At 38.8% G+C, this 24,456-nt stretch overlaps 1 protein-coding gene across 7 annotated transcripts in view; it reads right to left on the bottom strand.

Moving 5' to 3' along the window:
• auts2a (activator of transcription and developmental regulator AUTS2 a) overlaps positions 1 to 24,456 on the bottom strand; it is a 469,856-nt gene that overhangs the window by 366,924 nt on the left and 78,476 nt on the right. The window lies entirely within an intron of this gene.

The raw sequence follows: 24,456 nt of genomic DNA, 5'->3' as shown, positions 1-24,456 counted from the left end.
ATGGGATTGAAAATAAGGTCTCCATCTATGCCCATGACTTCTTGAAATATGTAACTCACCCCTTTTCTGCCATTCCAGTTATTAATTCCCTTTTGTTTTAAAAAAAACATTGTATTTATTGAGTTTTTATCAATTTTACAATTGGTCCATTACAGTTATGGCCAATAAACACAAACCAGGCCAAAAAAAAACAACAAATCAAGACAAACAAAACAAACAAAACAACAAACAAACAAACAAAAAAAAGGCAGGTAGGCCACATACAGCACAGTTACACAGCGGAGCTAGACTGGGTACATATCAGTTCAACAGCAGAGCATTTGAGTATTGAGCACAAATTATTGGCAACTAGCAAAAATAGCAAAGAGAGGCCATTGGGCAGTGTCAGATCTGTAAAAAGGTAAAATGTATACCCTCTTCTTTAAGAGAGAAAAAAAAGAGAAAGGAAAAAAATTCAGAATCAAGAGAGAGAAAAGCAATATATATGTTATTTTTTCCATTGACAAACAAATGGACATACTCTTTATCCATTGTATAATGGAGGGCCCTTCTGTTCTTTTCCAAAATAAGGCTATCAGATACTTCGCCTCTAGAATACATATATCAATTAACTTACGAGTGCTGCTTCCAAGGTTAAGACTGTCCGGGAAAATACCCAAAATAAAAAGTTCAGGTTCCAGAGGTAGATCTACAGAAACCATGTGGAAAATAGATTGTGACACTTCTTTCCAGAACTTCTGGACAACTCTGCAACTCCACATGCAATGCAGCAGTGTGCCTTTTACAAGTGAACATTTCGTGCATAAATCATAAATTACCATTAGATTTATTCAATTTTACTGGGGTGATGTATGTTCTCATAATCCAGTTGTATTGTATTAGCTTTAGCTGGCTATTGATGGATCTTGTCTGAGCATCTATACATATCTTCTCCAAGGTCTCTAATGAAATATCAACTTGTAGATCTTCTTTCCACGAGTCAAGTTTGGAATCTGAGGATTCTCTGGAGTTAGACATTAGCATTTTATAGAATGATGATACCAGTCCTTTAGACAGGGGAGATTTTGAAATCGTTTCCTCCAGCAGGGACATTTTGGGTTCTGAAAGCTTTGAACCTTGGGACAGAATGAAGCTTCTAAGTTGCAGATATTTAAAAAAGTGCTTTTTTGGAATGCCAAACTTGGATGAGATCTCTGAGAAGGGCATTAGCACCTTGTCTTTGTATAGGTCTTGGATTTTCTGCACCCCTTTTTCATACCAAATTTTAAATCCTAAATTAGCGGGTTTAAATATTTAATTTCCCCAGATTGGCGTGAAACCAGAGAGAGCAATCGTTAAGTCTAGATATTTATGTACCTCATACCACTCACTGATCATATTTATTAAGAAGGGATTATGGGAGATGGAGTTTTTGCATTTTTTAAGAGTTTCAATGTCCATTGAGTAAAGGTATAAACTGAGAGGAAGTTTTGTCCTTAGGGCAAGACATTCTATTTCCACCCAAGTGGGAATTACTTCAGGAGAGAAGTAATACGTCATTGTTCGTAACTGTGCTGCCCAGTAATACCACTGCATATTGGGAAACTGCACCATATTGGGAAGGCCACCCCTGTTGTACGGTAAATAAAGTAATGACAAACGGACCCTAGCTCGCTTATTATTCAAAAAAAAAATTCTGAAAAGCTTTCTAAGGGTTATAAATAAAGAATGTGGGGGGCTGAGTGGGATATTCTGAAATAAGTGTAGTATTTTAGGCAGTATGTTAATTTTAATTATATTTATACGGGCTATGAATGAGGTGGGTAGAGCTCTCCATCTCTCAAAAGATTTGGAAATGGGTTCCAGAAGAGGCTGGTAGTTGACTCTGGAAATATCCTCAATATCTGTTGTAATTTTGATTCCTAGGTAAGTGAAGGAGTCAGTAATATTGAAATCTGAAGCAATCTGTGCTATGTTTTGTCTTTCATAATTATTTAATAGTAGGATGGATGACTTGGATTGGTTTATTTTGTAACCTGAGAATTTCCCAAAGAGTGTCAGAAGTTGTAGTAAAGATGGAACAGATTTCTTTAAGTCCGACAGGTACAATATTATATTGTCTGCATATAGGGATATTCGGTACTCTGAACCACCTAATTCAACACCCAATATATTATTATATATTTCTATGTGATCTTATTGCTATAGCCAATGGCTCAATAATTAAAATTAATAACAGAGGTGATAAAGAACACCCTTGTCTAGTACATCTTTGGATGTTTATGCTCTTAGAAACTATGCTGTTAGTCAATATTTTAGCAGAGGGAAGGGTATAGAGGATCTTTCTCCAGTTAGAGAAAACTTCACCAAATCCAAATCTTCTAAGAACTTCGAAAAGATATGGCCACTCCACCTGGTCAAAGGCCTTTTCTGCATCCAAAGATAGAACTATAGTATATTAAGCAGAGTCCTGACGTTGTGGAAGCCTTGACGGCCACGTATAAAACCATTCTGATCCCGTCCCACTATATCTGGTAGAAGGTTCTCCAACTGTCTTGCCAGTATTTTGCTTAAAATTTTAACATCTGTGTTGAGCAATGATATTGGCCGATATGATTCACATTTATTATTTGGTTTATTAGGTTTAGGTAATAGAATAATTATAGCTTCTCTTAAGGAGTCAGGAAATGTTTTTGTATGATTCGGTAAACATATCAGATAGCGGCAAGATAATCATCTGTTTAAATTTCTCATAAAAATCTACTATGATTCCATCCGGTCCGGGTGCTCGACCTGGTGACAGATTGTCAATAGCCTCTGTGATTTCTTGGGGTAGTATGTCAGTATCTAGCGCCTCTCTTAGTTCAGATGATATAGTGGTTATATTCAGGCTGTCCAAGAAAGTTGTCTGTAAGATACTGTTAACAGGGTATTCTGAGTTATAAATTGTGTCGAAATAGGATTTGAAAATATAATTTATCTTTCCAGGGTTTACAGTGTTATTTCCACTTTCATCTTGAATTACATTAATTGCTCTCTCTGATTGTTTCTGTTTGATTCTCCATGCCAAAACTTTTCCTGGATTATCCCCTTCATCATAGTAGTTTTGCTTTAACAGCATTAAGCTAGCAGCTGCCTTATTGGCCAAGGGTTCGTTATAACGAACTCTCAAGGTCAACAGTTCCTGATGGGTATTAGAATCATTTTTAAGGTACAAATTCTTTTCTAGGGTCTTAATTTTAGATTCTAATGTATTCATTTCTTTTTTAAGGCCTTTTGATTTACTAGATGAAAAACTTATAGTATGGCCTCTTATGAAGGCTTTAAATGCTTCCCATCTGACACTGGCAGATGTTTGTGCCATATTTATTTCAAAAAACAAATCTATTTGCTGACCAATGTACCCTTTGTAGTTTTCATCTAGTAGCCATTTTGGCTGCATTCTCCATCTTGGGGGGTCACCTAGTAACCTAGTAGTAGGATCCGTGTATTCAAACCATATAGGGGCATGGTCTAATATTACTATAGTTTCATAGCAGCAATTGTTAATATTTCACAGAAGAGAAGCTGAAACTATGAAATAGTCTATTCTTGAATAAGATTGATGGGATTTGGAGTGACACAAGTACTGTATATCATTAGGATGTAGTTCTCTCGATACTTCAATAAGATTTAACTCTTTAATGAAGAATTGCAGTGTTTTCCTAGACTGTTTATGGGTGAGATCTAGCCCTGATGATCGGTCCCCAGCTTGATCTAAAGTACAATCACCCCCTATGACAAAGTAACCTGGAAAAGTAGAAAGGGTTAAGAAAAGATTGGTGTAAAATTTAGGAATGTCCTCATTGGGGCCATAGACATTAACTAGGTTCAGTGTCTTCCTTAATAAAGTGCCCTGTACAATTATATATCTTCCTGTTTTCACCATTTGAAATGGTACTGATTTATAGATCAATAATATAACCCCTCTTGGATGAGAACTGAAGGAAGCTGAGAACACCTGACCAGGCCATCTACTGCGTATTTTGGAAATATCACTGGACATTAAATTTGTTTCTTGCAAAAAAAACTTTTTGATTGAAGCTGTTTTAGCCTGGCCATCACCTGCTTGATCTTAACCTGTGAAGGCCCCTACAGTTCCAAGAAACTAATTTGACCTTACCAACCTCTGCCATAATCACTTAACGTATCAGATTCGTCCTCTTCCAGTCAATTTGCTGTGTAGAACTACCTGAACACCAAATGAACAAAAATGTACAAAAAGAGTGTTTGCCGACATTGAACACTGAGATACCGGCTAAACAGGAACTCTAAAACAATAACTAAACAAACCACTTTACCAGATATGGATATCTGGTTTTGACCCCTTTTACCAATTACTTCCAAAGGCTCAGCAGATCCACCAAAACTAAACAGGAGGAGCCGTTCTGTGCTTTACTCTCATAAAATGAGCTCCCTTTCACATGTCTTCATCCCCTTTGGTATCTATCATGTCTAGCATGGCTAGCATGTCTGTTAACCCCACAGTGTGCGGATAGTATTTAAGTTTCTCAAAACTCCAGCACTGTTCTAGCAGTCTCCCGGCATACTTTATATATTCTTTAAGAAGTTCTCTACCTCAAGTGGGCTCTGGAAGTTGTGTGACTGGCTGTTGAAGGACACATGAAGATGAGCTGGGAAGATGAACCCAAAGTCTAGTCCTTTAGCTCTTAGCTTCTTCTTGACTTTGTCAAACTGCCTTCATTGTTTGTTAACCTCCGCAGAGAGATCAGGGAAAAGCATCACTCGTGGTTTTTAAACAGAACCTCTTTTTTGGCTCTGGCCGCGTTCATTACACGTACCTTGTCTTTATAGTTCAGGAACTTCATGATCAAAGCTCTCGGGGCTGCATTCGTGTTTGGTGTGGATATTTGAATCCTGTGAGCCCTCTCTATGACCAGAGGTTTACGCAGCGGTTCCATTACCAATGCCTCCGGGAGCCAGCTCTCCAAAAATGAGCACGCATCTGTGCCCTCTGCTTTTTCAGGTAAACCAATGAGTCTTATGTTTGAGCGTCGACTACGGTTTTCCAGGTCTTTGATTTTGGAGGTAAGTGCAGCGACTCTTTTCATGCGTTCACCGTGTCTTCGGTTAGCGAAATACGTTCTTCGGCTTGTGTTAACCTTCCAGAGCATTCCCTTTTAGTAGAATTTGGCTCTTATTCAGGTTAAATGCTAAACTTCTCCAAAAGTAAATTTTACCCAATTAATGCTGTTGCTTCTATAACTAAACTAACAGAAATCCTCTTCAAGCTTGTGCCTGACGAATTTAAATATCTAGGCATTAATATAACTATAAAATATCACGCATTCAGGATGCTAATTTCTCCCCTCTACTTACTAAAATGTGCAGTGATCTCCAGAGGTGGAGTAGCCTTCCCCTTTCTCTAGCAGGTAGGGTGCAGTGCATCAAGATGAATGTCTTCCCTAAATTTTTATTTATTTTTTTTATTTCAATGTCTTCCTATTTTTCTCCCTGAATCCTTCATTGTTTCTATAGATAAGGCTATCACTGGGTTTATTTAGGGTGGCCGTGTCCCCCATATCAGGAAGGGAATTCTTCAGTGTGCCTGTTCTTTTGGTTGCTTGGAAACAACGTGCACTGCGCTCCTCTGTATATGAAGCTTGGAACAAGCCAGGATGCCTCTGCGTCACAGCATTGAGGTAGGCACAGGACATCATGTGAGAGAATACGGAAGAGCACAGACAACATTCAGAGCTATAGTCTACTTATAGTTCGTGATTCGGGAATGAATCGATAATCCAAGCACAAAAATACCACCCATGTGCCATGTAAATCTTTTAAAAAGATACACTGAATAAAATCACACAAGGTGTGACAGTGATGGGACAACATTCAGGATTTTGGATTTGGACATCTTAATATAAAACAAACATTTAAAACACGAAAAGTAGGGTAATAGGCTACATCAAATGAATGAATGATGTTAATAGTAGGTAACAAATATTTCTGAAATTTGTATTTCTGTTCCAGAATAGTTAAGGATGATGACATTTCTGTTTGTGTTTTTGCTACTAGCAATACACCATTAATTCCAGGCACTTTTCAGTTTTTTAGTTCAGACCCCTGGGTGGCATGACTCTGGCGAACTTAATTCACCTTATACCATTAGCCTCACTTGCATGTACAACCCCAATTCCAATGAAGTTGGGACGTTGTGTAAAACATAAATAAAAACAGAATATGATGATTTGCAAATCCTTTTCAATCTATATTCAATTGAATACACTACAAAGACAAGATATTTAATCATTAATCATAATTCCAGATTGTTATCAGCACAAAGTTCAAAAGCCAGCATCTCTGATGATATGGGGGTGTGTTGGCATGGGTAACTTGCACATCTGTGAAGGCACCATTAATGCTGAAAGGTACATACAGGTTTTGGAGCAACATAAGAATTCAGAATGCAAAACACATTAAATGTTTAGGTGTATGGGGTACAACAAGAAATGACTAGGTAAGGATCCACTTCTTTCACCCAAGAACAGAAAGCTGAGGCTGAAGTGGGCACAGGCTAAAACTAGACAGTTGAAAACTGGAAAAACACAGCCTGGTCTGATAAATATTGAACTCTGCTGAGGCACACAGACGGTAGGGTCAGAATTTGGCACCAAAAGCATGAATCCTTTGAATCAACCTGCCTTGTGTAAATGGTCCAAGTTGGGGCAGTGTCTGTAATTTTGTGGGAAATGTTCTTTCATCATTCATTGGGCCTGTTAATATAAATCGATCATAGCTTGAAATGCCACGGCCTATTTGAGTTTTCTTGCTGATGACGCGCATCCCTTCATGGCCGCAATTTACCAGTCTTCTAGTGAGTACTTCAAGCATGATAATGCAACATGTCACAAAGCAAAAGTCATCTCAAATTGGTTTCATGGACATGACATGAGTTTAATATTTTGTGGCCTTCCCAGTCTATTGATTTTAATACCTTTGGGATGAGGTAGAACAGGAGATTCAAGAAAGTGCACCTGAGAAATCTGCAGTAATTGCATGATACATTTATGTCAGATTGACCAGGATATCAAAGGCATGTTTCCAACATCTTGTGAAATCCATGCCAAGTTTTGAGAGCAAAGGAGGCCCTACTGAGTAGTTAAAAAAATTCACGTGAACTATTCAGCACAAGTAAATGCACTCCTCAGCGCAAATGAATATTTACATTCAAGAGAACAGGAATATTATTTTTTCATTTTGTAATCAAAATTCAGACATCTCAAGTCATACACCTTGATATTTATAAACAGCATGTATGCTTGATTAAAACATGTGAAAGTGTGATATTTATAACATCCAGAACATGCAATCACGTAATCTAATCATTAGAGCTTTACTGATTATTGACTTTTTTTGTATAAAATGCAGAAGTTAGTGTTTCACTTTGGTCCCTTCTCCACATTGTATGTTTAGGAAAAACACAAAGCACAAAGTGATGCTCACAGAGTTTTGTGTTCTGTTGTGTGCGTAAATAAAGTGACCATTAGCAGATCCTTTTAAGTTCAGTGCAGCATTTATGCTCAGTGTTCGCTCACTTGAGTTCAAAATTCACAGACAGAGTTTAATTGGCAGTACTAGTAAGTTATTAGTTTGTTGCCTGTTCCAATTAGTACTTAGCCATAGCATTTTGGATCCATGTTTCTAGTGCTGTTACATGCTAAGCATATGCCCTCATACTGACTACTGACTCTTCTGCTGCCATTTTGTTAAAAATGAAGAAAGCACTTACCACATCACTTCACCTGAAAGTTGTAGTCTTTAGAAGTTCGCTCTTAGCATTATGTATTCAATATTATAGTAGTTTTTCTATCTATCTTTCCATTATTTCCTGCTCAGTGGTTTCAGATGGAGATTGACTGATTGGCAGATACTGTAGTCTCTCAAAATGGAGAGACCCAGCATACCGGTGGGATAAAATCAAGCCAGGTCCATGGCTCTGTTAACATGCTAACCTCACCTAAGTGTCCACACATACAATCGTAGCTCTCAGGCCCTGGTACTCATTGACATTCACCACAAATAAGAAGGCTGTCAAGGATAAACAAATGTGTCTGCTCTCAGATTAATATTTTTATTAAGCATAGTGGCTGATTTGACTGTGTATCTGTTCTGTTAAAGGATATCTGTAGATTTTTCTTCCTGCTCCGCCCAGCACCACAAACGTGTGTGAAATACCCATGCATGCAAGCTGAAACAGAGGAAATTGAGTTAGTTGCTGCACTCTGTTAATACAGTGAGATTAGTGCAACCAAGGGTTTAGCTGGCAGTGTGTGTATGAGTGAGTGAGTGAGTGAGTGTGTGTGTCTAAACATTGCCAGAAGCCTTTAGCAGGCGTCACACTAATATGAGCTGGGCTAGATTTGCTCTGCTTTGCTCTGCTCTGGGAATTAGGATTTCAGGCTTTAAAAGAAAAAGTACAGTGCTTAGGCCCAACCATGGCTGAAAACCACCACAGAGGAATGAGAGCAATATATAAGTTATGCTCAAGAATCACTATGAACTGTAACACCAACCTAAAATGTATGTACTTTTTATATTTCCTATAAGAAAAATTCACCTAGTCCTGATACCAATTTGGTGCTAAAAGATCATTCATGACTGTCATTTTAAAGTTTTGGCTTTTGAACCTTGTGCTGATAACAATCCAAACAGTCCTTTTCCTCTTTGGCCCAGAGAACACGACGTCCATGATTTCCAAAAGCAATTTGAAATGTGGACTCGTCAGACCATAGGACACTTTTCCACTTTGCGTCAGTCCATCTCAGATCAGCTCGGGCCCAGAGAAGCCGGCGGCGTTTCTAGGTGTTGTTGATATATGGTTTTTGCTTTGCATGGCAGAGTTTAAACTTGCACTTCATATCGGTTTTTAATGCAGTGCCGCCTGAGGGATGGAAGGTCAAGGCATTCAATGTTGGTTTTCTGCCTTGCCGCTTACTGGCAGAGATTTCTCCAGATTCTCCAAATCTTCTGATGATATTATGGACTGTAGATGATGAAATCCCTAAATTCCTTGCAATTGCACGTTGAGAAACGTTGTTTTTAAACTGTTGGACTATTTGCTCATGCAGTTGTTCACAAAGTGATGAACCTCACCCCATCCTTGCTTGTGAACAACTGAGCCTTTCAGGGATGCTCCCTTTATACCCAATCATGACACTGACCTGTTTCCAATTAACCTGTTCACCTGTGGAATGTTCCAAACAGGTGTTTTTTGAGTATTCCTCAACTTTCCCAGTCTTTTGTTGCCCCTGTCCCAACTTCATTGGAATGTATTGCAGGCATCCAATTCAAAATGAGTGAATATTTGCAAAAAACAATAAAGTTTATCTGTTTGAACATTAAATATCTTGTCTTTGTAGTCTATTCAATTGAATATAGGTTGAAAAAGATTTGCAAATCATCGTATTCTGTTTTTATTTATGTTTTACACAATGTCCCAACTTCATTGGAATTGGGGTTGTAGATAATGTGGCAGTGACCGAGTACTTCTGAAGTAGTGGCACTTAAAAGAGGGTAAATGAAGAGAAAATGGCCTTTTAAGAGTATTTTATCATTCTGTCACTTAGCACTACACAGAGAAGGCCACAGTGACACATTTTTGCCACAAAAACAAAGAAAACTCTCGAGGCCCTCTTTCTTAACTTATCCATTCCACTCTCACTGCCTCTCCAGTTAAAAGAAAGGGTTAACAGCATTTCTTTTACACTCAATAAAATCCATAAACTTTACTTTCAAGAGTAAATGAGCCTGTATTCATTTTGGTTAATGTGTGGACTACAACAGAAAGCAAATCAAGCAGAAAGCCACAATACCCTTTACACCAGAGGTATTGCACTAAAATTTTTGAAAGACCAGTTACATAAAACTTGCTGCTTAAAAGTTCCAGCTAAAAACTAACTTAAGTAAATTGTGCCAATGGTTGAGACAAACTACAACAGTGGGACATTTTTTTTGCTCTTTGGATTCTGCTCCCATTCCTGCCGATCAACACAAAGCATATTTATAAAATCAATGGTAATAGAGTTTGGCAGCACTTCCTAGTAAAGAGCTAGGGCGTTACCTTAGTTTGTTATTTGGATAAAGACGGTAAAAAAGAGGAGCTCACAATAGCCTCGAAATAGCCTACACTACAACAGATTACACTGAGTGTAGTCTTTTTTTCACAATTTCACAAGATATTACAGTGAATACCATGGCTAAAGGCTAATTTATCTCAGGTTGGTTGTGCTTGGTAAATTCTGATGACATATCATTCATTACATTTCACTCATTCAGAGAGGCTTTGAATCTCTATCTAATCGTGATATCCAAGTACTCTCCAAATACTTCTTTGTATAGCAGCAGCATTTGGCCAGTGTGACCAACAAACTCCCATTTCTCTTTTGTTTATAAACACTTGTCATTCAGTTCATTTGCTGCTTGAGAATGGTTGAGCTGAGCTATAATGAAAAATAAAAATCACCTCTTAGCTAGCATTTAGGGTGGAACAGACCGTTTGAAAAAGATGCCAACTTCAGGCTTGTTTAGTTAGTTTTGTTACTTGCATGGGAGTTTGACTAGGATTACATACATCTCTGTGAAGATGGTTTATCCAAACCCATTATTTTACCAGGCTTCCAATATTAATTCTTGTCATCAAGAAATCTCCCCCACTGTACTAGTACTTAACAATACAGTTTGCATAGCAGATTTTGCTATGTTTTGCTGCAGTGTAATGTCGTAGAGAGTCTTGTAAAATGACTGACAGTAGGTAAGTGTAAACACTGACAAGCCTTCTCCTTCACCTTGAAGTTTTCCAAATGGTCTCTCAGACACATAACACATGTGTTGATACTAAAACAAACAATAAAACAACTAATTTTTCATCATAATCTGAATATTTTCCAGGTTATTTGTACTAATAAAAATTGACTAAAGTACCTTTAAATGTTAGTTTTATTTTGAATTTATTTGTTTTATAATCCAAAAAGCATTTTAAAACTGTGTGGCCAATCACTATTAAAATAAACTAATTACAAAAAATAAACAAACAAAATCTTCTCAGAAGAAAAAAAAGTCTTAAAAATATCTTGACAAGCATTTTCTGTCCACTGAAGGAAAAAAAATCCTGTTTTTTTCATTAAATAGTAATTATATAAAATTTAACTAAAAGAAACAACAATAAAGTCTTTTTTCAGGCTCTTGTACTGTCAAGCCAACCACTCTTAGGGACCTTTCATTCTGACCTTTATTTGTCCTCAGAACTTTTTTTTTCAGTAAGTTAATTTCAAGTTACTGTTTTGTTTCATAGTGGTGCTGGCACTTGTCTGACCGACTGATGCCTTTAGCTATCTGATGAGCAGCCATCAAATCGTTTATGTACATGTAATGGACTGGACTGTAACTCATGTTGGATAATGTTCATGTATATTGCTGAAACAGAAGCATTTTTTTTTTTACATACTTTAATTGTTGAGTGTGGTCTGCTGAAATATTTAGCTGGATTTGCATACGGACCGTGGTCTGCTAGTTGGCAACCCTTGATTTTACATTTACATCCAGTAAACCTCATTTTCCCAACCCTACTCTATAGCAGAGACCTAAAACACACAACGGCACTTCAGTGACTGGAGCACAATACTGGTTCTTTCAATTTGCAATACTGTAAGGTTCTCAGTTTGCCACATCTAGTAAAGTTTTTGTTTTAAAAAACATTGCAGAGAAGAAAGACAGAAAGAACACGGACAGAGTAAGCAAGCATTACGAAAAGAGAAATGGAGAAGAGGGAGAGCCCTAGGTGTATAGTGCTGGAGAGGTCCTAGGCTGACACTGGGTTTCAGTGGGAATATGAGCAGTGACAGGCCCGTGTGTAGAACTCATTTCTCCTCTCCAGGCAGCAGGAGACTTGGATTTGGATAAAACTGACTGCCAGACAACAGCGTGGAACAATTCCACAAGCCAATGACTTTCAGACGCAGAGGTGGGTGCCAGCCCCTAACTCTGCTGGCCCTGCTCCCCTCTCTCCCTCCCCACACTAGGCTAGCTGGCCTGAGCTTCGCACGCACACCTCCCTCCCTCTGCAAAAAGCCCAGCTGGAGAGTCTTTAGTGAGTGGGGAATCAGATGAAAGAGGGGAAAGGGAGATAAATGAGTTTAATTGCTGGCAGATGAGAAAAAGAACAACGGATCTGAGAAGGAAGTGGTATGAAGCTGAACCAGGAAGAGATGGAGAAGTAGCGTGAGTGAAAGACACGCCAGCACACAAACACACACCACGTGAGCGCACAAGATTATTTCTCTGAGATAATGTTTGTGTGCGTGCATGTTTTAGAAGTACTCAAAAAGATAGGGCAAGGTCATAACAGTGAAGGTCCATTATTATACTCTAAATAGGAATGTAGATATCCCTGCACACTCAAACCCACTGAAGCATTCATTAGAGGTCACACTGAAGCAAAGCTTTTTACAAAGATTACTGTCAGCACCTCCACGTATTGATCTATAAAGCAACTGACAAGCCTCCCAGTGGCTCTGATCACTAAACATGATTAAAAGCATTGCATCAGTGTCACGATAATATACTATGCAAAAATGTACTTTTCAGGTACTTTTTCCATGGTTTTACAAGCTTACAAGCACTTATGTACAGCACATGCAAACAAACCTCACACCCACATTAAATCTTGGAAGAAACTGTTCAGTGAAGAATCAGAAATGCAGACTCACAAAAAAGCAGTGGTAGTAGTAGTAGTAGTAGTAGTAAAAGTGTGTAAGTGGGGGGGGGGGCAGACAGCTGATGAAGCCAGTATGCAGTAAAGTCAAGTACTGCAGGAAAGAAACCTAAACCTGACTTGAAATGCCAACCACCCACTCTCACATCAACAGTCAGAGACAATACCATACAGTCAGCTAAATAACTTCATAATTTCACATGACAAAGGCATATTATATCCTGTGTGCATGCTCAAAATTCACTGCAACATTACTGATACATTGAAATGCCAGACCATGAAAACACAACTAGGGCTATGATGATGTAATGGATACTGTGAAGATTGTGCTGATGGGGGTGGAAAACGTAAAACAGATGGAAAATGTATGGGATTACAAGTGGGGTACTGTACAAAGTGGCAATATGCCTGCCCAGCCACAAAAGCTGAACTAAAAGTGCAAGCTGTGTGCCAAACCCATAGTATAATCCAGGACTGCTTTCCCTAAATCAAACACATACTTCCCAATAGCAAGGGGATCATATGCAAAGCAGACCTTCTGTTGAGCAAACTGTTCACTGAAAGAAGCCAAGGACTGAAATGTAAGAGAACAACAACAACTGGCGCCATGTGCAAGCAGAAGTATGTGTACGCCAAGTCAAGCAGACAGCAGAAAAAGGGACACAATGTAGGAAGCAGCCAAACCTGGGTGCATATAGGTCCTGTAGAGAGGCAGCACTGTAGGTATGTAGGTATCATCTTTCAATTACCAATTACAACAGACAGAGACACATTTAATTGGTGGAGATCATTTTCCTCAGCTCCATTTAAACCATAAAGGCCTCAGAGAAAACGTGACTGCTGTTACCCCAATTCACAGCAGCAGCTATTACAGCAGGCTTGCCCAAGTAGGCTTTGCTTAAATCAGAGCTTCATTGATCTGGCCCTGTGAACTACATGTGTAGTTCTGACAGGTTGCATGCATCAGGGAGGGAAAGAAGGAAGAGAGAAAGGAAGGGAGAGATGAAGAGATGAAAGGAGGAATAAAGAGAAATGTTATGGAGCATGTGGAGGTGAGGAGATACATGGGGCAAGAGTAGAAGAGAGCAAGTGTTACACATCTCACCTGTTTACTTTGTACTAGCTAAATCATTAAGCAATAAAAAACCTAACTCAGAGGTGCACATAGGCACTCTGCCTCTTTAGAGGCATTTCTGACAGGTGGGCTGTATGAAAAAGGGGACAGAAAAAAAAGTGGGCTCTTCATAATAAGTATGTGTAAAATCTCTAAGCACCAGTGGGACTATAGCCATTGAAGGAGCTGCTGTATAAAGTCCTCCAGTGCAATGTATTAAAACTATGTTTTTGGCCACTAATGCTTTGTAGACAGAACTGAAATTAAATTGAGACAGAAATTGTGAAATTTCTGCCACAATTATGTATTCTATGCTTCTAGTGACTGCTGCAGGTTTATTCCCCTTTTTGAACTAGTGGGCCAAGTTCTCAGAGGGTTGGAACTAAGCGACGTTTATATCAAAATGTATTTATTATTAGTATTTTTTGCAGCAGATATTCTCTGGTTACTGGGCTAAAGGTACTTCAATTATTTCTGCTGGTGCAATGGCAAAATTAGCCATCTGGAAATGTTTTAGGTTGCAGTTGGATGGCATCACTCTCACTACTAGTAATATGTCTATTTTGTAAAGAAAAAAATAGGTATAAATTGAAAGGCCCTATGAATGACATGGGTGAACTGATGTTTAACCAGTGAACTTTTACATAAATAAAGGAGTCTGAAAGCCCGTCCACCCTCTCTCCCCCTTTCTCTCTCAAAGACATATAAAGTCAGCTGTGACTAAGATTTACATAGTATAGTTTAGTGGTACTTCTTGTTACCTAACTATACTACTTACCTCACTGTAGACAATAGATACGTCGATGGATAAATGAATGGATGGATGATAAGGGCAATGCAGGATGAGAACATAAATTCTAGCATTGTGTTTTTCCCCTCTACTTTTACTGTGCAGCCCAAAAACACTGTAGTAGTAAAGCAGATTTAATTACATGACATCTTTGAATTTAAGAAGATTAGGCATATTCTTCTTCAACTGTGAATTATTTTCAACATTAATAATACATGGGTAGAAAATTAGTATTTTTTTTTTTCCAAGTGAATGTGTAAGCACTGAAATACCAATAGATTTCTTACAAACTCAGAGAGAAAACACTGGCTTGAGAAATCACTTTAGTTGCCACCAGAGAGTGCTAAAGCACCATTCAAGTTTTTCTCTGCATGAGACAAAGTCAATTTGGCAGAGCACTCTTCTAATACACTGTAGCTCACATACTGTAGAGTTGAGAGTCCAAACATTTTGAACATCTTACATTTAACTTTTTTAACATTTTGAACAAACTTACATTTGTTGCTTTCTTTGGTCACTTGTGCAGCCATCACTCTGGCCAATTCTCTTTTTTTTTTGGAGTGTGCTTCTGAATAACCCCCTTTTGGAGGGCCATGTAGCCCTAACACTTCGCCCTACCCTTCTAGCTCAACAAATTGATTGAGCCCAAATAAAAATGTCAGTGCTAATTTTATTGTATGTAGGAAAATTAGGTAGGAATCATCAGTTTCATTTAGGTATGACAGCAACCAGCTACTGTAATAAACTGTCCCAGCAAGTAAGTGTAGCAGGTCAGTCTATTGTTGCTTACCTAGACAGCAGTGATTATTCAGAAGTAAGTTCAAGACACAAATATTTTTTAAATATGTCCATTTAGTTAGTTTGCTAAAGCCAAGTTCATATTCCATTGCTAAATTAGTGTTCCAAGTTCAATTTCACTGTGAGTGAAATAGTACTGAGTAACATTAATGATGTTAATGGCAATGACTGGGAGACCTGGAGAGGCGTTACTGGGAAGAACGGCCTGCCCGATCTAAACCTGAAAGGTGAATTATTATTGGATTTCTGTGCCAGGCATGGATTGTCCATAACGAACACAAAGTTCAAACACAAGGATGTTCATAAGTGTACATGGTACCAGAGCTCCTTGGGTCAAAGATCAATGATCGACTTTGTTGTTGTTTCATCTGACTTGGGACCATATGTTCCGGACACTCAGGTGAGGAGAAGTGCTGAGCAGTCATCTGTTCACCATCTGGTGGTGAGTTCGATCAGATGGCAGGGAAGACTGATGGTCAGACCCGGTAGGCGCAAGTGAATAGCAAGGGTGTGCTGGGAACAACTGTCAGAGGCCCCTGTTCGTAATGATTTCAACTTCCACCTCCGGGACAGCTTCTCTCATGTCCTGGAGTAGGTAGGGCACATGGAGCCTGAATGGACCTGTTCAAAACCTCCACTGTGGAAGCTGCCAGGCGTAGCTGTGGCCAAAAGCTTGTGGGTTCCTGTCGGGGCGATAACCCAAGAACCTCCTGATGGACACCGGTGGTGAGGGAGGCCGTGAAGCTGAAGAAAGAGGCCTTTAGGGACTGGTTGGCCTGAAGGACTCCCAACTCAGCGGGTACCGACAGGCAAAAAAGGTGGCAGCTGCAATGGTGGCAGTCTCAGGAGCGGTCGGGGTGGCTGCGCCCAAGCTACATTCGGCAAGGGTGGAGTAACTGGCTTCAAATGAGGATATGGTTGGTCGGTGGAAGGCGCACTTTGAGGAACTGCTTAATCCAGGAGACGTGCCTCCCGCACGGGAGTCAGGGCCAGAGGCTTCTAGTGTGTCAAGTTCCATTTCCCTGGTGGAGGTCACTGAGGTAGTTGGTAAGAGATTGGTTGGTGGATGAGATTCGTCCAGAGATGCTTAAGGCTCTGGATATTGTGGGGTTGTCATGGCTAACATGCCTCTGAAATTTTGCATGGACCTCGAGAACAGTACCCTTGGACTGGCAGACCGGGGTCGTGGTCCCTATTTTTAAAAAAGAGGGTGTGTGCCAATTATCGGGGTATCACACTGCTCAGCCTCAGGGAAATTCTATGCCAAGGTGCTGGAAAGGAGACTCCAACCGATAGTTAAACCTCAGATTGAGGAGTAACAATGCGGATTCCATCCCGGCCGTGGAACAATGGACCAGCTTTTCACCCACTCACAGATTGTTGAGGGGGCATGGGAGTTTGCCAATCCAGTCTACATGTGTTTTGTGGACTTGAAGAAGGCTTATGACTGTGTTCCTCGAGATATCTTGTGGGAGGTCCTCCAGGAGTATGGGGTCTCGGGGTTACTACTCCGGGCCATCCAATCTTTGTACTCCCGGAGTGAGAGCTGTGTTCATATACTCAGCATTAAGTCAGACTCTTTCAGTGTTAGCGTTGGAGGGTTGTGCTCTGTCTCCACTCCTGTTCGTGATATTCATGCACAGAGTGTCAGGGCATTACTGGAGTCAGGAGGGCATTATTTGTGGAGGCTGGAGGGTGTCTCTGCCAGCACTCGCTGGAGCAGTTTGTAACAGAGTGTGAAGCAGTTGGTATGCGGGTCAGCACCTTCAAGTTTGAGTCCATGGTCTTAGCCCGGAAAGCCCGGAGTTTAAGGATCTTGGGGTCTTATTCACGAGTGAAGGGAAGAGGGATTGTGAGACTGGCCACAGGCTGGGACAGGCGGCAGCAGTAATGCAGTCACTGTACCAGACTGTAGTGGTGAAGAGGGAGCTGAGCCAAAAGGCGAAGCTCTCTGTTTACCGGTCGTTCTACATCCCAACCCTCACCTATGGTCATGAACTGTGGGTTCCGACCGAAAGATCGAGATTGAGAATACAAGCAGCAGAAGTGAGCTTTCTTTGTAGGGTGGAGGGCTACACGTTATTCGAAAGAGTGTGGAGCTCAGTCATCTGGGAGGAGTTCAGAGTAGAGCTGCTACTCCTCCGCATTGAGAGGAGCCAGCTGAGGTGGCTCGGGCATCTGATCCGGATGTCCCCTGGACGCCTCCCGGTGGGGGTGTACCAGGCACGGCCTACCAGGACAAGACCCCAGGGTCATCCTAGGACCCCCTGGAGGGATTATATCTCCAAATTGGCCTGGGAGTGGCTTGGGGTCCCCGGGAAAGAGCTGGAGGAAGTTGCAGGGGACAGGGTCATCTAGGATTCTCTGCTCTTTCAACTGCTACCGTGACCCTATCTGGACTAGCGGTTAATGATGATGATGATGATCATTAATGATAAAGTCATAGTGTTTTGTTAATTAAGCCTCTAACACCTGAATTGGCAGGAGTCCACAAGAGCATTTTAGAATTGTGATGGGATCTAAAGGACTATCAAAAGACAAAACTTTCCAACAGTAAACAAGGAAACAAATACTAACATAAACAAATACTCAAATATTTGAATTATTTGGCACTACAACCTATACTAAATTTATTTTTATTATTATTGTCTTGGGTGGTCAAGGAGTAATCTAACAGCTCTTGTTCTAAAAGAGTGAACAGGAAAAGAGACACAGAGAAACTTGGCAGCATTTGCTCTAAACCAAGCAGTACGGAGCACCTAACAACGCTTGACAAAACCCAACTGAAAAGATAAGGCCTATTCTGCTCACAATAGGCAAAAACACAACAACAAGCAACTCTATATACTATTCTGGCCAGTTTCAAATGCGTCCTGTCTAAGAAACAGTGACACCAGACCAAGTAGCATTATATAAAACAGCATCATACCCGCAACACAAAAACACTGATTATTTAAGGTAAAATTAGGTCAATATTAGATATAAAAGATAAGGAAAAAACCTTTGAAATCTGGAAACTCTGTGAATGACATCAAAGGGGAATATCTTTAAAATGATAGACAGATGAAGCTTCAAAGTTATACTCTATTTCATGTGTGGATATATTGTTGGTGGATGTTTTGTATATAGGTCAGAACCACTAAACACCCCAAGCCAATACAACATGACAGACACACTCCAAAAACCTTTCTGTAGCACCCAAATCTTCAAATTCAAGAGGAACACTGAACACAAAATTTGCCAGCTTAGCACAGTGAAAGAAAGCCCAGTGAAAAAAAATACACATGTCTCTTTCCTGCTTGTGAAGACAACCACAAATATTAAACACACCTGTTCAGTGAACTGAGGGGCTCTACATGCACAAGCATGGCTTAAGGTTCTTTGGCACTGTGCTAGAACTTTGGCATGGGGCTGGACTGTATAGTGCATGTGACCGTGCTACTTTGAGAAAGCACTGCACTCAACAAGCTATTTGTTTTGTTTCCATATCATCATGATCTTCTGGATTAATTTGGCAAATGTTTAATAACAGTATGCCGTTCACATTGTTTAGACATCAACAGAGGAGCGAGTTCTGTTAACCCATTTTTGAAGTACAATGGTATACATAAAAATCACTAACTTGAGAGACAAATGTTGAATGTTTAAAAAAATATACTTTAAAATACATAAAATACCATAGAGCCCTGCAGACCTCTAACAGTATTTATTAAGACACAAATTTACAAAGATGGAATGTCGTTTTAGAATGATCTTTTATATTTAAAATATTGTTTCTTGTTTGGTTTGAATGTGAATAGAATAGAAATTCACTAATTGTTTTATCTTTTAAAACATATAAAAAAACAACTTTTTTTTGGTTAATAAATCTTAAGAGAGAGGAAATGTGAAGAGGAGTTTAATAATGTCATTATTACGGAAATATCTCCATTTTTAATGCATTTTAGTCATTTTCAGTTACAAACATTGTTTTCAAAATATTGTTTTTTAAAAATATTTTGTTTATAAAACATGTCTGAATCACTTCGTTATGTTGATGTATAAAACCTCACATAAAATAAAAAGTTGCAACTGCACACAGGTTAAGTGACAAAACATTCTGGAGGAATGATACCCCAAAACAACTAGGCTGAGATCTTCATGTATCCAAGCAAAACCCCTGGTTTTGAGCAGCAAAGTATCTTCAATTTTTGTTGTGTTGCGCACATATATTTTGTTTGTTTTGGGCTTTGGGCAGTTTTGTTAAGGAATATGTTCACATTCTATTAATTAATTTTTTTTTTTCATTTTGTGGAGCTTCCTTCCCTCCATCCTTTCTCCTCACCCCCGAACACATTTCAGGCACAGAAATTTTCCTTGCTTTAAGCCCTGAGAGAGGCACTCAGACATAAACATAACATGCTGGATCAAGGCCTTTATGGAATTAGGATTAAACGTTCCATTCATAAACTATTAATCTGATATAAACAAAAAGGCCCTTATACATACCTGAACATCATTTTAAAAACACTTGGAACACTTTCCTGCAGCACTTCCCTGGTGCCTTAAGAAATTAATAAGCCTACAGAACACCTCTCTGAAATATGTGGGTACATGTTACACAGCCTGAAAATTTGCATTTTAATGTGAATGCTGTGTACAGCTCAGAGTTCAAAACATTAATGGTAATGGCCAGACCCTGAGCCAAGTCAGTAAGAGTAACTCATGTTTGAGTCTTTGTCCTCTGAACTTTTGTCAGTTAAGTTTTTTGCAGCAATCAAACCTGTGCTACTTGCTACTTGGACAGTGCACTGCTAGCTTAGCCAGCAAGCTAAAGTTTTAACTAAAACCAACCATATTTGACTGTTTTTTCGATAAATGTATCAATAGCTCCATTCCTATAGCAACAGTGCTTAACAAGCTTGTCAACAGGTTCAGTTACCAAAAAACAAGAAAAAGAAAAAAAGAAATGGGTTGGAGGACAGAGGAGGAATTAAAACAATCTGAAAACTCAACATGGCCTAAACTTGTCAAAACACCCCAGACAATTAATTTTACATTAGCACTAGACAGCCAGTAATAACTTTGTAATATTCTGCTGATCAACCAGCAGCCCACTAGCCCATTCTGCTGCTCTCATGGTCAGATAAAGGTCCCTCATGTTGCAGCCCCAGATACACTCCAGCCAGGCCAATGACACAGTGTGATCTGTGGATGTGAAGCTGTCCAAACATGATTGTGTCAGCAAAGTACAAGAAAATGGGAAAAAAAAAGAAAACAAAGCCAGGTAAGTAGATAGCGAAAAACAAAGACATAGGCATAAAATCAACAAAATAAAGTCCAATCAATATGACTTGTAGCAAGGGCAATGGGACACATGCAGACACACACGCGAATGCATGAAATACACATACAGCACACATAGTGTTGACTGATGAGTTGAAAGTGAAGACCTGCCGGTCTGTACAACACTGCCACTCTGTTCCTTTCAGCAGTGTCACACTACATACACATCACCAAGGCAACAACAGAACAGAGTTCCCAGTGGCAAGGCCAGAGAGTGTGTTTCTGGGCAGATGGGCCTCACAGCATGCTACTATTCATACATACACACACACACACACATGCATCAAATACACAAAGAACACAACTCGCATAGAGGTCACATTACAATTACACTGTAAGGAAAACACTATACTAGGCAGGTGGAGACAGGATTCAGACAGAGCTTATCAGATATTCACACGTCTAGTGAAACCAAATACACACTTCCATTAGAATAGGTTGTAATGAATATAAAAATAGAATAGAATAGAATAAAAATAGCATACCTTCTGTAGCTTACCATTCTAAAGGTACTCTTTTAAAAAAAGACAATTTCTTTTTTCAAGTAGCTTCATAGTAAAGCACTCCTCAAAGCAGTAAACTGTGGCATGAAACTGTATTTTCTCCACTTTAAGAAAACTCTTATCAGAGAGATATGAGGGGTAATATGTCACACTGTTAAAATCTATGACAGTGGTTTTGGTCCAGCAGCTGCAAATAGGAGCAAGCTCAGCGCACTGGCTCGATGGCAGAGACAAAGCATATTCTGCAGAAATCTGAGTGAGCTGAGATAAAGCTACTGCTGAGTTAATTTTCTTTTAAATGCATTTTTCTAAATGACCTTCTCCCTCTGTTGCTCTCACTGTTTCTCTGATAACAGTCCAGTTCTCCCAGGATGAGAAAATAAACCAATGGAGAATTAAATCTTGACATGACCTGGTGACCTTAAAATGACCAAATGCTTTGAATTCCTTACATGAGAGATAGAGTTAAGATTATTTTAAAGAATGCAAAAAGACCATCTTCTATAGGAAATACAGATGGCACCCTTCTTTGTCCCACCTCAAAAAATGCAGAAGAGGCTTGAAACGCCAGGCTTCCAAACACAACACACATACATGTTCATATGCTCATGCAAAAAATGAGATAAGAATAAACAGTGCAGGGGGGTGATGGTATACTCCTCATAGGTGCGCATCATTTTTAAACAAAGCAATGATTATCTAGTATCTCAGTCAAAGTTTTGTTACAACTCTTGAGAACTACAAAATGGGAAGCAATGGACTGACATTAATTACATTTTGAATTTAAAATGTTCATATGCAGGGCTTACAGGGCAGAGTGGATGCATATCTCTGTTAATAATAACCATCAAGTATTTAGCCAAGCGTTGACTAAATAGCATTTTATATTTGAAAATATATAAAAGGAAATTTTGGAGAGGCCGTTTGAGCGGGCCTGATGCAGCTGATAAGATTAATAATTGTATTATCTATAATGTTTCATGTGCTATCCTGATGTTTGTCAATAGAGGTCTAAAACTATTGTTTGTTTAGATCTCATTCTGGTCTGTATAGGTGTACTTAATCTTAAACCAACAGATTGAGCAGGGCTCACGGGTCATATTAAACAGATTCATAATTAAAAGGTATTACACATTTTAAGGCATGACATCTAACTGTATTTGATTGATGGCATATATCATCTTGCAACTGCCATATTGAAAAATTATGAGAACAACAAAACAAAAAACATCAATAAAACTAAAGTAAAATTAAGCAACCAATAAAAAAAGCAACTAAAGCAGTGAACTAAGACAAACATTAAAACAATTACAAGTACAGTAAAATAATTAGAGATTAAAAGTGTAAGTCTACAACAGAAAAGTGAGTTGATTTTAACAGTGTCTCATACTGTTTTCTAGCTCACTGGTGCACCATAGTTAAAAGCAGATTTACTCAGCTCAGTGGGTAAGGATGGACAGAAATACTTATGGATTTTTCCATATCTGAGGCAGAGTAGAGCTTGATTTTCTGTTACATCTCAAAAATGAAAGATTCAGGAACTGTTGAGTATAATTGATGGTGACAGTTTAGTGGTCTACCGGGTCTCAAAATCTTCAAATTTTAAACTCTACTTTTTCGCTTTTCTTCTGATTTTCCCTTTCCTTATGTAAGTGGATTACCTTATCTCCAATCTTTGCAGAAGCATCTCCTGTAGCCATTTTAGATGCAAATGAAAAAGAAATTTTCAAGGCAGCTATGATGTGTTGGGCACTTGCTTGTTTGAATGTTGGTGTCTATTTGAAGGAGAAAATAATGTCAGTAAGACTTTTTGGAAAACAAATTTTGGACACAGCTGTAATTTATTGGTTTTAAGATGGGAAAGATGGAAGAATTCAAGTGGCAGTAAGGTACACAATACAAAAGACAGGTTTAATTAAATACTGATAGATTTTATAATAAATTTGTTTGAGGCTACTAACTTTTGCACAGTACTGTATATTTTACCGCACACAGTGCAGAACACATTAACTTATACTTATCTCCTTCCAGTGACCTTATAAAGAACTTCTCTTTAAATGTTAAAAAACTCCTGCAGCACTGTTGTGTCTGATCTATTCATGCCAGCATTACTACCATTCCAGAGCATGCCAGTGTCACTACAGTGCTGAAAATGAATGACCGCCCAACAACCCTTTGAAAACAGAGTAAGAGGGGGCTAACAAATATATATATATATATATATATATATATATATATATATATATATATATATATAAACACATTCTGCAGTACCACCTCAGATATTCTGGAGGGAGGAGCTGCAGAGTAGGAATATCAGAACTGCAGACGGTATTGAAAGTTTTGTTAACTTAATAATTAACTAACACACAGTAGAACACAGTATAACCAATCTGTTGGACTTATACAGAGAAAAATGCAAATACATAAACAATAGCAGTGCACCGATGGCACAGAAAACTATTTAAATAAACACCATTCAGAATTAATAAATTTTATGACTTTCAAAATCATTTTCAAATGGTTGGTTTGTACAAGGTGAATCTTATACACATGCAGTAAACAAGAAAAAGAGCCATGCAGTCTCTCTCTCACTCTCTGTCAGCGACAAATAACGACCTTTATATAGATAAATACAGATAGAGAAACAGGGAGGGACTGTATTCAGTAAAAGTATTCAGTACTGGATAGGATTTAATCTTGCAAAAACATAAGATATTTCCTTGTGATTTTTGTGAAAAACACACACCTTAGAAACCAGAGAATTATTCCCAAACCCCCTGTCATCAAAAAAAAAAAAAAAAAAAAAAAAAATCACTCCAGTTACAGGCCAAAAGAATCATAAAAAAGAGAGCCATGCAGTCTCTCTCTCACTCTCTGTCAGCGAAAAATAACGACATTTGCTATTCCTATCATGAGATGTTCATGTTTGTGTATGTGTGGATACTGACAAGTAAGTCTCTTTACACATTTATATTCTCATTTACAAACACCTAAATGACACCTCATAGTAATAACAGTGACTAATGTAATTAGCACTTTAAAAGAGAACAGTAACACTGAGCTCATGATCTAATTTGATTCATGATACAAGTTTCACTATTCAATACACATTATAATTTTTTTTTAAATTGAAGAAGAAAAGAAGAAAAATTCAAGTGTGTTGACGATGAAT

This window comes from Pygocentrus nattereri, chromosome 18 (genome assembly GCF_015220715.1).
Source record: "Pygocentrus nattereri isolate fPygNat1 chromosome 18, fPygNat1.pri, whole genome shotgun sequence".
NCBI classification, from domain to species: Eukaryota; Metazoa; Chordata; class Actinopteri; order Characiformes; family Serrasalmidae; genus Pygocentrus; species Pygocentrus nattereri.
This window is presented reverse-complemented; position numbering and strand designations above follow the sequence as displayed.